The following is a 14,518-nucleotide window of genomic DNA, read 5'->3' on the forward strand; positions in this document are numbered from 1 at the left end:
CAGGTCAAATGTCAATCTAGACTGTGGTAACCTAACCCCTGTAGAGCTTTGATACTGCTTTGAATGAAAGACACTCAAAAACAAATACTGAAAGTCTTCCAAGCATGCAACTTCAGATACTATCAATTAATGAGCTTTGAGTAAGCAAGCACATCTTTGAGTCTGTACATATTTTGTAGGTCTGGAAGTTCTTTACCTGACACACAGAAACTACACGAAGTATTCCAAACCAGTTAGTCTGATGTCACATAATGTCAAATGTTAGCATGATGTCAGACTGAGTGGAACATCCCCTTGTCCAGCCTGTGTCAGCTGTCACAGTTGCTTCCCCTCCCAACCCCTTGTACATCCCCAGCCTACTTGCTGGTGGGCTGGTGTGAGAACAAGAAAAGGCCTTGGCTCTGTGTAAGCACTGCTCAGCAGTAATGAAAATATTTCTGGATTGTCAACATTGTTTCCTGCACACATTGAAAACATAGCCCTATACTAGCTACTCTGAAGAAAATGAACTCTATCCCAGCCCAAACCAGCACTACAGACTTTGGTCTTGGGATGGGGAGACAATAAGGCAAGGAGACAAGGAAGGGAAACATAAGCCAAGGGAAACCATGGAGGTACACAGAACCTGTGAATGAGGATGTACCGGAGACACTGCCTTGGAGAAGGAAAGATTTGTATCACAGATATAGTCACAATGCTGGGAAAGAGCAAATGAGAACCTTCAATTCAAGAGTAGGGGAATAGGAGATAACATGTTTTGAGCATGATACGGAAGGACTTTTTAGGGACTCCCAGAAACAGGACATGGAGTAAGTGAAAAACAGAGAGCTGCAGTGCACGTTGTAGACTCACCTCACAGGCTTTCTAAATTTTCTCTTACACAGGACATATCTTTGCTCTGAGTTATTGCTGACACAAGCTGGGTAATAGCTCCAAAGTACGCCTTTCTAAAACTGGGATAAATTAGTTAAGTTCTGTATCTCAAAAATAAATCTTCAATTTTTAAAATAGTAAATAAATAATAAAATCAATAAACAATCAGGTTAGCTTGGTAGCTGTTGACACAAGCCAGAGTACTCTGCGGGTCACACTGATAATTAATGTATGTTACACTAGCGCTAACACTAGAGGGCTCTAGGCTCACAGTTTACAAGCCTGTATGAAAATGTTTCTTGTCAAAAGGATTACTTTCAAGGCACTTCGAAGTAAACTACAACTATTGCTTACTTTCCAATCATTAAGACAAACTTTTAACTTACTCTTGAATCCACAGACATCCATTCCACATAAAATACCAAGATTTGGTTATACATAATTTAATTTTTTTTTCTTTTCTTTTTCTTTGGAACAAAAATAAATTGAAGCAGAGAAATTATTCACTTTGGACAGAACTTATGCCAGCTTTACAGAAAAAAAATCAAAGTTGTTGGTCTAATTTCACTATTGGCTGGCAGAATTACTTCCTTAGGGATTTGTTAATTCCTCCCCACCCAGGACTCCTGTAACGTAGCCTAACTACTGCATGACCAGCTTGTTATTTCCTCATTTTCCACATGGCACTTTAAAACTCTGTAGTGTAAATTAGAAATCACTAATAATGACTTTTCAACTATGCTTTGTATTTATCATTAACATATAAAATATAACCTTAAAATGTATGTCTATTCAGATTTACCGCCTAGGAGTCATTTTCAGGTGATTAATTAGACTGTTAAAGCATGACAGACAGCTTTTAAACCACATCACAATCTGAAAACAGCTATGGAAAGACTTAGAACTGTCTGTGGCAAAACCCATGAGCAGGATTGATAAAAGTCAACTCAAAAGTGGAAACCACACTTGACAATAACAATATTTGTAACTGCAGTTTGTTTATAAGGAACCAGCAGTTCTCACTGTCACAGTAAGTGTTGTTACTAACAGTTATTCATGTAAGTTAGGCTCTTTAAATAGCCAGAAACTTACTCTCTCTCCTAACTCTTCTCTTGCTCTTACTGCCATGCATGCAAATAAAATCCTGCTTTGATTCCCTCTGTTTTAAGAAGCACAGCCTGTACAGGCAATCAAAAATGGAGCCATTAAACATGCACAATTATAGGCATCTCATGCACCAAGTGCCATAAAATTATGTATCTACTAAACAATTCTGAAATTAAATAATTGTTTTTGCACTTGCACCAGTCTAACTGCAAGGATATTCCCATGACTGTTACTGGTTTTCACTGACTTCAAAAAAATAAATGCCAGAAATATTTGAGGGTAGCCTGAGTTAGGCAAATTTGAAACTGGCCTAAATTTTAAAGAGTAACAGAATTTGAACTCTGCAGCTGTTCCCTCACTCAGTAAGGAAACAAGTCAAAACCTCTCCCTCCACTTTAGCTGATCTCGAGAGAGGGTTGGAGCCAAAATTGTGCTTTATCACATTGGTCAGTGTCCCACTTTTACTGAGGCGCATGACTGCCAATTGCAACACAGGAACACTACAAGAACTGGCAGACAAAATATGCCAGTAGGTTATAAAGAATCTGCAGCAACGGCATAATGAACACCATCATGGAATGACCTCTTGCCACAGCAGAAATAACTTTTCCTATTCACATTACAGATCCACGGAATTGTAGGGGTTGGAAGGGACCTCCAGAGATCATCAGGTCCAACCCCCCCTGCCAAAGCAGATTCCCTAGGACAGGTCTCACAGGTAGGCATCCAGACAGGTCTTGAATATCTCCAGAGAAGGAGACTCCACAACCCCCCTGGACAGCCTGTCCCAGTGCTCTGTCACCCTCTCTGTGAAGAACTTCCTGTGCTCCAACTTGCAGCCATTGCCCCTTGTCCTGTCCCCACAGACCACTGAAAAGAGTCTGGCTATTTCTCGCTGTCTCCCACTCTTCAGATATTTATAAACATTAATCTGATTAGTTAGTGGTTGCTCCGTATTCTGGAGAATTAAATTATTCTACCTGATGCAGTTCTATCACTTGCTTTGCTATTAATGCTTTCATGCTTTATGACCTAATTCTAATGGAAATTAAAGTCGATTATTCAGATATCTGCTATTTTACAGGAAATGAGCATTATAATGGCACTAAATTTGTGTTGACTGAAGATAAAGCACAAAGATGCTGAATCACGTAACTCATAGCAAGGTGCAGTTGCATAGCATTCATAGTAGGTAAGTTGTTCACAATACATTGCACCTTACAGGAACATTGCAAAAAAACTTCACCTTTAGCAAGGAAGCTGTGGGATCAATATAATGCATCCCTCAGGAATCCTACAGAGGATTTTAATGACCAGTATTTTGACAACCAGTCTAATCTCAGTTGAGATTCCATCAGAAACAATTTTTCAATCAAAATCATTCTCAGATTGCCAATATACTCTGGGGTTTTATAAAAGCAAAAAAATAAAATAAATTGTTAGTCATTGTAAATGTATATTCTATTGTTATAGAGTCTATATTCATACATGTGTGTGTGTCTATGTGTAAAGACCAGGAAATGCATATATAAAATAAACTCATCAACAGTCCTACATCCCATTTGTCTTTTCTCTTCAGTCTGAAACAGCACCAGAGACTTCATATACACAGTCTGTTAATTAAGAGCAATTCCTAACCAGAAATAACAGAGTAGCTCGCAATTTTGTTTCAACCTAGCAAACTGGAGGTCCTGAAGAAAAGGCATCTCTGAAGCAAGCTTCCCAGCAGAATACAAACACTCCTGCAAATTTCACCAAGCTCATGAGCTCTTCTGCCTGAGTATCAAAAAAGCCATTTTTATGCTCCCAAAGCAGAAAGTCACACAAAAACAGCAATCCTAAAACACAAGGCCATCAAAGCTAGCCTGTGCTCCAAGAGAAATCTGTCAGCATTACACTGATGTAACTATAGTGAACATGAAATTAGCAGGATCTCAATTTACCTTACAGGAAAATATAAATACAAGCTGTGACTAATCTCTGAGACTTTCAGGAAGCTATGGAAAATGGATTGGAGACTCTTTTTTCTATAGTTCATCCAGCCCAAATGAAAAAACTTCCCAAATGCTTCAGGAAGCACACCTCATTTATCCAGTTGAGGAAGAACATGGAAGGAACACTCCAGGGCTAGAAATAAATAAATAGACAAAAGTTACCAGAGAGAGACTGAGACTTTCTCCTACCTTAGTTGACCCATTCCAGTATGATCGCACCGATGCTATTCCATGATTTTGCTAACACATGACAGGAGCATCAGGTCTTTCTATGCTGGGAATCAAACACAAAGCAGAGCATGAAGATTATGATCTTTTTTGCATTTATGATAGCAGTGCTAAAAAAGGGGCCATTTTTCCATCTAAAGGCAAGTTTATTTTTTCAAGTTGCCAATACATTTTGAGTGATTTGATGTTAACCTGATGTGGTGGTATGGCCAAGCTAAGCATTTGGAATCTGCCCACAATAAAGCCACCCAGTAGCAAACTGCTTCAATCCTGGCAACTGTGTTCCTTAAAATCTTCTATCAAGATAGAATTAATGCAATGCAATACAAATAATTTCTCACATATAATTTAGTAACAAATGCCATTAAATAATAAAGAATCAAACCACATTGTTCCCCGTATCACTCTTGAAAAACTCCTTTTGTAAGGGCTCAGAATAAACATTACGGGATGAAACAAATTTATCTGAATGTGCTCTATCCATGATATAAGAGCATATCATGGATATGATATGAGGGAAGAGAGTGAACAACCACTGACTGCTTTCAAAGAGCTTTTCCCACTCAAAACACCACCACAGCTGTCACAAACCATGGGAGTTAATGGTGTAAAATGGTGGCAGTACAGGAGCCGTGAGGGGTCAGGCAGAAGGAAGTTGTGTCCTTCCCAGGGCCTAACCCAAAACTCATAGAGATCCATGAGTGTCCTCCTGAGGAATATCTAGAAATATAACAGAGAGGAACCCCTTTCCCAAGTGGCCTTCAGGTATGCCATCTTAAACCTACAGAGCCACCACAGGACCTCAGGTGGTGATGTCAACACCTTATACCTGGGTAGCTGACAGCTGAGCAGCTAAGGTGGCCACCTGAGGTGTGCCATGCTCCCTGGCAGTCATCAAGGCTAGGTAAAGACCTCAGGGATGGGATCTGCCCAAAAATAAGGTGTTCCCTGCCACCCAGACAAAGTGCAGCCCTTCACAGTAGCCACCGGGCAACAGTTTACTTTAGCACAGACCCCAGGATGGAGAGGTGTTTGTCACCACCCTGTACCACACATGCAGGGTGCCTGCAGCTCTAAGGATGAGAGTTCACCATCATCACCACTTCTTCAGGAGAAAGACAATGAGGTATGTACCTGCCACAGAGTGCTCTCACCACTTTAGGAAACCTGTTCTGAAAGGACTTGGTAAGTTTGCTAATATATGCAAGTTTGCCTGAAAGGCCTGGGAGATCTTTTTCCCCTTTTAATTTTTTTTTTTCCTTCCTTACAGGAATTTGGGGCAGAACAATCCCAGCCCCTCATGCAAGCAGGTGCTACAAAATACATCACAGGCTTTCAACTCTGAAACAACTTGACGGAGCACAAGATGATTGGCCTCAGCAAGGTAACCTCCTAACTCACCACCATAGACTCATTGACTCACAGAATCGTAGGGGTTGGATTATGATTATGTGCAAAGGGTGGAAATCAATTCGCCTCCCAACATGCCCCAGGCCCTGATAGGGCTACCCTAGACATGCTACAACCTCTCTCAGCCACTGCAGCCAGGACAGCAATGTCCTGACTCCCTCCTATATCCTCTGTGGCAAAGCACACACAACAGTATTTATACAGGTGGTATAAATACACAGTACTTATATGCATGTGAACAAAGCAAGCTACCCCCACCATTCTCCATAAAGTCCAGTTTCTAATGTCAGTGGGATATGGTACAGAATTAGCTTCTTTGAAAGTTGAAAGATAAGAGAAAGAAAAAAACTCCAGGTATTTTTTGAAAGTATGGTCTTCTTCCAACCTCTTAGTTTTTACCAGCAAGTTTTGTGGGTTAATCCTGGTTGTCTAGCACAGCAAAGTTGCATAGGGACTGCATTTTACAGTGCCTTAGCAGATACTTCTCTCTCTTTGTCTGGTGCACATTTCTGCTCTGTTCAAAGGGCCTTCAGGCAAGACTGAGAATTCTGTTAGCTTAGACAATGGGCTGAGCGAGGACAATGCAAGAAAGACCCAAATCTGTACATATTCCTCTCCAGAACATTTGCCATACAGTGTTCTGGCACCACTGAGAAGCTGATGTGTCATACCAATGAACTCAGGTATCCTGACTGCAAAAGTAATGACTGTCAAGATCAAATAAATTGCTTACAAAGAAACAGCAGAATGTATGCAAAGGCAGCCTATTTACCACCTTACTAACAATTCTATCCTTACTTATATTTCTTGAGGCTATGCCTGTCTTGTGATTTATTCTTTATTTCATTCTTAATATCCGCCATATCACGCAGTTTAATGCATATTTGTACTCATGGCTACATCACATTTCTTCTGTTACATGATACAGGCTGTTTCATTCTGTTAACTGACATGTATGTGTTTTCTTAAAGTTTCAAAATACTTATTTCAAGGTTTGTTTGGGTTTTTTTAAACAATGTGTGTTTATATTTTAAATTATATCCAGTAAGTTTTCACTTTTCTGAAGAAACTATGTTAGTGTCCAGGAAACACAGCTAGGTACTTTCAGAATCACACAGGAAGTTTCACAGCTTTGCATTTGATTTATTTACATATCAGCTGCTGCACAGAAGATCATTGGTCTACCTTGTCAAATTTAAAGTTTCATGCAATACAATAGCAAACAGAGTGTTTTGCTTGAGGCAACAGGTTATTTTGTTCCTTTCTTAAAAAAAGTTGTGTCATCTAGAATGTAACTCAGATTTCAGCTGTTAGGCAATCCGTGTGTGTGTGTATGCACACACATGTTAATAATACTTTCTGTGGTTAGTGCACAAGGATCCCAAAGGGGGAAGGATCTACAGGGAAATTCCAGATTTGTTGTCTATTGTTTACTATTTCAATCAATGTTTTTCCTCTTATTTTCAGTAATCAGTCTGGACCTACTTGTACCCTTACTTCTCTGAAGTCTATCCAGCCTTCTCTCTCTCAAATGAAAATCACGGGTAATATGCTTGTTGGTAGAGATAATATTTTATTGGCTCAGCTGGCATAATTAGAAAAATTAGGCAGGCATTTTGGCACAGAAGCCCTTCAGTCAGCTTCAAACAAAGGTTACTAAATATTTTGCCATCAAGGTTATTTCTTAGATAAATCAGTCTAAGGAAGTGGTGAAATTCAGCCAAATTCTACTCTCCTAGCTCATTTGGCTGATGCCAGAAGGACTAAATTTGCAGAGTCAGGATGGAATTTGGCTCACAGACAGCTTCAGGAAAACATTTGCATCATTGACACTTTTGGAAAAAAAAAAAGCTACATTATTTTAGAGATATGTATAAAGGCTGCTTTCTCCATGTACTTCTATTCCACTGAAGACATGATAAATAATTAGAATGTAATACTACTATTGTAATATATTTTTATGTTGCTAGATGTAAAACTTACAGGACTCGCTCTCACTAGCTGTACTATTTTTTTAACTTCATATAGAACATATTGTAGTGTTACAATTACTTGTCTTTACACTGCATATAAGATGCATACATATGCACACCAGTGTAGATGAATCGTCAGTAATCCACCTGTAAACACAATCCAGCAAGGCTCCCAAGTCTTGAGGAACTGTTCACAGCAGAAAAATTTGGTCCCTCTGATATTAACATTGGCGTGTTTGGGAGGGTAGTGGTTGCTTGTTTTACCATATCTAGTTTCATGGCAGTTTGTTTCAGGGTCCTCCACATCTACCCACGTGTGTGACATCATTAGTTGCTGGTAGCGGACAAAGTCCTCCTTCTAACTGGAAAAACTGCATTGCCCTTGAGTTCTGCAAAAGTTCGAAAATAGCTGTCATTTTATCCCCAATAATAAATCTCCTATTCATTTTGACAAAGGCGTAGATATTTAACAGGCGTCACACAAACTGAATCCATACAGAGCAAACAGTCAGACAGAGACTGCCATTGTGGATGAGTTGTATTACCTCCAGCTTTGTGCCTAAAAAGGTCCTTGAGGCGTGGTTTTGGCTCTACCCCAACACAGCGCACATGCTGACAGATCAGAGCCTTGTAAAATAATTGCTGGTAGATAAAGTAAATCCTCATCAAAAATGTACTCTCTAATGAAAAGATCAGTGTAAGTAATCAAGACACTGGAAGCCATGTGAAGGCTACAGAAATACAGAACGGGGACCAAGAGTGTTGGTTGAAATACTTGTGCAACAGCATAAGTAACACTCCTTTATAGAAGGGAATGAGTAGCAAGGAAAGGATGATTCTACTCTGTATACTCTTTCTCCTTTTGATTTTTCTTCTCTCCCACTCCCCCCACACCCCATTGGGTTTTTTTCTAGTATTCTCATTGCATTTCATTAAGAGCAATCCTATTTTGGGTGTTGTGGGTTACTGCTCCTGAGCTGTCACCTCAGCAACATTCCTTAGAATTTATGAAACTAAACTCCTGTATAGCTGTGTTGGCACAATCAGGATTACTTATGTCTGTAAAGTCAGATTCAATGTAATACCCAATTCCACCCACATACTTATTCAGAAAAGTAGTTTAAGAACATATGCATTTCAGAACAAACCAAATGCATGCTTTGGCATTAGCGTTACCCTAACAGCTAAGAATCCCACTCAAATGGACCAGGGTTTACTTGTGCTAGGCACCATAGTATACTACGGTCTGAATTAGTTCTTTGAAATACGCACATGCATTCTTTGCCAAACTAGATTAGAGTTTAGTTTTCTTTATATCTCTCTGCATTGTCCAATTATTATTTATCTAGAAATTTATTAAGCCGTGGTGGTGCTTGTATTAGAGAGGCATAGAATTGTTCTCTACTGTGCTACATGAGCAAACAAGAAACGTGAGAATTCTTAGAGATTTAAAGTAATATAAAGACACGGAAGTGAACAAAGAGAGAATAAAGAGTAATAGGCATCTAAGGTTACCTTTGCTATTTCTGAAGCTTAAAGGAAACAGACAACTGCTTGAAACTGTGATTTTGCTAGTTATTTCTGCAGCAGTGTGGCCCTCACTCTGCTAGTTTTAGGACAGTAGTCATAGTGTTCATGGACAGAACAGTAGTCATCAAACAAAGGGGAGAAATCAAAGCTGACTAGGGAGAGAAACTTTTCTTAAACTCCACCAAGCAATGTCATTTAAAGGAGACTGAGATACAAGGATGTCCGCACACCACCGCCAAGACAAATAAAATTCAGAAGCATGACGTTCTTTCCATGGTTTGCCCAGAACAGTATAGAAAGCTGTTTAACCCTTTTAGTCACAAAGGCCAGCCAGTATCCTTAGTGGTGTTTAATTCAGTTTATCTCCAGGATCTGGAGGTACAAATTGCTATATGCCATTCCTTTTTTCACTTGCTACCTCACACACATTCTCATCTTCCTCTGCCATTCATATGTGTGCACCTACCTCTGATACTACTCTGCATTCTGTCTCCTCACTTGTTCTTTATATCTATTCTTTCTTTATGATCCCCAAGTCCCATGTTTTCCTCTCTTCTCTCTCACAGTCAGTACTTGACTTTCCATCTTACTTTAACTTCTCTAAGAGGAAGCTGTCACACTCGTAGCCCAGTAGCAGCAACAGCAAGGGGCAAAAAGACACAGAGTAGTGAAGAGGATGCTCATATACAAGCAACAGCTGAGCTGCAACAGAAAGTCATAAAGAAAATGAAACTGGTTAGTCTTCAAGGCCTTTTAACTTCTAAGTTTGCTTCTTCTCCATACTGACTGCAACCATGATCCATTATGCCCTTTTAACTTAATAACAACAAAACCAGCAATAACAACAACAAAGCCATAGAGATTATGAAATCAAAGGCATCATATCAGGATTCCATGAGCCACAGTGCTATAAGATTTAGGAACAAATGAAAACTAGATTCAGTTATATTTTAGTTAATCTATAAATGGCAATTCAGGATAATAATTCATGTCAGTAGATTTGCAGTCATTCAGCTTCCATGATTCTACCTGATAAAATGCTTTGGGATAGGAAGCACTTTGCCCACTTAGAAAACCAGCATATGAAGGGATAAAATCATTACAAAAATATATATTATTAAAGGATTAATAAAATTTGTATAAGCTTCCATTGAAGTATCTTCAGTGATTTCAGTGGGAGGTGAGTAATTTCCTATGTATATTAAATTGTTACCCAACTGTGAAGAATACAGCATATCTAAGGTTAATGACTAAAATGCAAGTACAAAGTATTACATTTTAGCAAATTATCAAAATTTAAGAAAAATTCATTTGCACAGATCTCCATTACCTGGATCTCTGGTCTACAGAAAAAAATATCTGTAGGCAGGTTTTTTTCCTCAAGGTGTTCTTCACTAAATCAGTTCAAATAATCTTCCTGCCTGTAAGTCCACAGGAACAATTTTCCCACATTAACATTCAAAGACCATCAAATAAAAAAGGTCTGAGGAAAATTGTTTTTTAAATAAGTTTTGGTGTAGAACTGACTAAATAACATACATAAAAATACTTATGTTCCTTTCCCTTTATGAACAAATATTAGCTACAATAGTGACTAATTAGCAGGTACACCCAAAAGAACAACTATGAGAGTTTCTTGACATTCTATTCTATTCTGTTCCCCTTGGTTTCAAAATATAACATAGCAAATGTTTTCTCCATTCAGAACTTTCTTATGGTTTTGATCCACAAATATCCTAGCAAATAATTATAGAGCCAGATATCTTCTTAGGTACAGATAATGTCTCTGACGTACAGAATGAGGTCATTCAGCTCTTTCACAAGTGGTCAAAGTGGAAATTCTTTCCCAAAGGCCTACTTGATTTTGATCTTGATTTATATAGGATGTTGCTTCTGTTAGGACCAAAGCAGCAAAAAATGGAAAAAATCACTGGATTGTCCAATGTGTATATCAAGGGTGTTCTGTGGTTGAGACCAACTTAGCCTTCACAATTAAGGTGTGTTTGATGTTAAGCCAACACAATGTTTGATTATGTACAAGAATTCCAAAAGGTTCTGTCACAACTGACGTGGTTATGTTCAAACTGAATACAATGGGAAAATTCCTTATAAGCTTGAAAGAGTTCAGAAAGAAGTTCATTTGTCTCTAAAACATATAAAATGTGCCATAGCACTTTGTAAGAGTCCTTAGCCTCACCAGATTCCTGTGAACTATCACACCATTACTTTGATACTGAATTAGAGCAAATTTATTTTGATATCTCTTCTAATAAGATTTATTGCAAAAATACATCAAATTCTTACTATGAATTATGTCCCATTTATATTCATGCTTAGACATTAAGCAGAAATACCCAGCTTCTGTTTCCAAAGTACTTTGAATGAGCTGCGAGTGGTTTGGAACTGTTCAACTGCTTTACCTACCCCATCAACAGATGGGCTGGGAGATCTTGACAAGTTGTTAAAACACACAATCTTATTCCTAAGCCCTGGGCATATGAATTTAAATATTATGCTCTACACAGACCACAATTTAGATTATCTCAAGATAGTATGGGTATGGGATATTCCAAGAAACATATCATGAAAACGTCTATATCTTTTTGTTTTCATTATGATGGGAAATTTCAAGCACTTCTAAATGCAATGCTGTTTCATAAGTTAGTTTGATATTTACTCATGACTTAGATGTTATCAAAAGAATAGACAGGTTTGAGTAGTTACTTGAACTACAATAATGGGCATATAGGAATTGTTATTATAGCTGGAAGACATGTCTTTATGGAACACAACTGTACTACTTCTCCAATTCTTTTACCAATATTTGCTCTTTTATACCCGTATTATATCCCTCTACACTTCCTCTTTCAGAAGGGCAAGACATGCTTCTGCAGCCAGAAATGGTGACTGAGATGAGAGGCTGCTTCAGGAGTGCACGACAAGCATATGTCGAAGGATCTTATTTCCAGGAAGGGTCATGTGGAGGGGATTATGAAGCAATAGGCAGGTTGAACACTGGAGTAAAAATAGTGGTGTTGGAGGTAGCAAAGGCTGAGATAAAAGGAAATTGGAAGGCCATCTCACATTTAGGTGAGTCAGTTTGGAGTTGCACAGGAGGTTTTTTAATATCTGTGGGTCATAGTGAGATTGAAGACTTAGGCACTTTGAAGTGAGCTGCCATAGAGTATGCAGCTGAGGTCCATGGAAATGCATCAGCAGAGGAAAAATAGAGTGGGGGAGAAAATTCACAGCAGTGTGAGGCCACACCGTTGCTTGCTGCTTCCTGACAGAGAACTAGCAAGCTCAGCAATGAGAAGGCAGCAAAATATTTATTCCCAGGGACTGGTTTTCATATTAAGTCTACCCTTCTTACATAGGACCCAAACAGTGCATACCTTAACCCATGAATTTGAATACACCCTATGTGTAGTGATAAGATTTTCATAAAGAGCCTGTGATGGGCAGGTATTTGGATGATATCCTTCAGGACCTCAAACCACCTCTTCAGCATTGTACAATCTCCTGCCTTCATTAATCCACTTTAATACCACATTATCTGAATTTAATCTGATTCTTAAGCTTCTTATCCATACGCAGGCTACCCGGGTACCTTTGGCTATGACATACAGGAACATAAATGAGATCAGAATCTTGCTTATTGTGTTCAGAAAGTTGCAAGAATAGTTTTTACTGTTCTTTGCAATGTTTTTACAGATCACTTAGCACCGTTATTTAATGGGGTCCTAAAATAAAGTTGAGTTTGGATGAAATAAAATTGCTGAAGGTATGGAGACTACCTTACAGATGTATGCGGCTGAAATGAGAAGAAATAAACTATGGTTCACCTCACATTATGTTCGGGAAATTGAAACTAGAAGTGAAGAAACAAATCCCCTGACAGCTATCAGGATCATCTCGGTCAGCAGTTGCAATATACTCATTTAGGTAAACTAGCAGAGCAGCATGCATGTATGTGTGTATGCATGAAAAGCTTATAACGTGCAAATATATAAAAAACATGACTTGCAGCTTCCCCCAGAACAAAGCCTGACTGCAGAGATCTGTCGACATTCTGAAGCCAAGATCCAAGATGTTGCTGAGAGTGTGACATAACTTGTCAAGAGCATAGACAACTATCTATTGCTACTCTTTCATGTATGAATGATACTGCAAGCCAGAACCTTGTAGAATCAAGGAGGACTACAAAACTCTGGGAGTGTGAGTGAAAACCCCTGGTGTCCAAGTTATCTTTTTATCCATCCTGCCAGTTGGAGGAAAGGTGGCAGCCAGAAATAGATATATAATGCATATCAACTCCTGGCTATGTGGCTGGAATGAGTCGGTGAAGCAGGCTTCTAAACTGAAGGACTCAGGGGATGGGGTCCAAAGTTGGAATGCTAATGCCATCATATCCAACTGTGGAATAAGGCAAGCCAATCATAGTAGCTTTAAATACTCCTTGGGTGCCTCCCAAGATGGGAACCAAAAAGCCAAATAGCTCAAGTATGTGTGTGAATATGGTAGACCCTCCTGCATCCCTCCAGGGAAAACTCCATGCTCAATTACCTCTCTAAAATGGCTGTACACCAATGCACATGGCATGGAGATTAAAAAGAAAGAACTAGAGGTCTGTGTGTGGTTGCAGAGTCATGATCTCATTGTAATTATGGAGACATGGTGGGATAGCTTGCATGACTGGAATGCTGTCATGTACTTTTCAGAAAAGACGAGCAAGGCAAGGTGGAGGAGTTGCTGTTTATGTGAGAGAACAATTGGAATGTATCAAGCTCCACATAGGGGTGGAGGAGGAATAAGTTGAGAGTTTGGTAAGGATTAAGGGGCATAGTATGGGTAAAACTGTTGTATTTACTACAGGCCACCTGATCAGGAAGAGGAAGGATGCGGCCTCCTACAGACAGATGGAAGTTTCCTCATGGGGGACTTCAACCATCCTGATATTTTCTGGAAAGGCAACACAGCTAGACATACATAGTCCAAGACCTTGGTACAGGGCAGCCTTGGCTGCAGTGATGGTGAGATGGTAGAATTCAGGATCCTACATGGAAGGAGCAGGTCAATAAGTAGGATTATGACCCTGGACTTCAGGACAGCTAAATTTGACCTTTTCTAAGACCAATTTGCAGCCATTGCTCCTTGTCCTATCTCCACAGACCACTGAAAAGGGGCTGGCTGATTCCCCCTGCAATCCATGCTTAAGACACTTACAGACATTAATTAGATCCCCCCTTAGTCTTCTCTTCTCAAGACTGAACAGCCCCAGCTTATTCAGCCTCTCCTCATAGGGAAGATGCTCCAGTTCCTTAATCATCTTCGTAGCCCTTCTCATGGAGATCCCTGTCCTTTGTATCTCAGGGAGCCCAGAACTGGACACAATACTCCAGG

Source organism: Gallinula chloropus (genome assembly GCF_964237585.1).
Source record: "Gallinula chloropus genome assembly, chromosome: 4".
Taxonomy (NCBI): Eukaryota; Metazoa; Chordata; class Aves; order Gruiformes; family Rallidae; genus Gallinula; species Gallinula chloropus.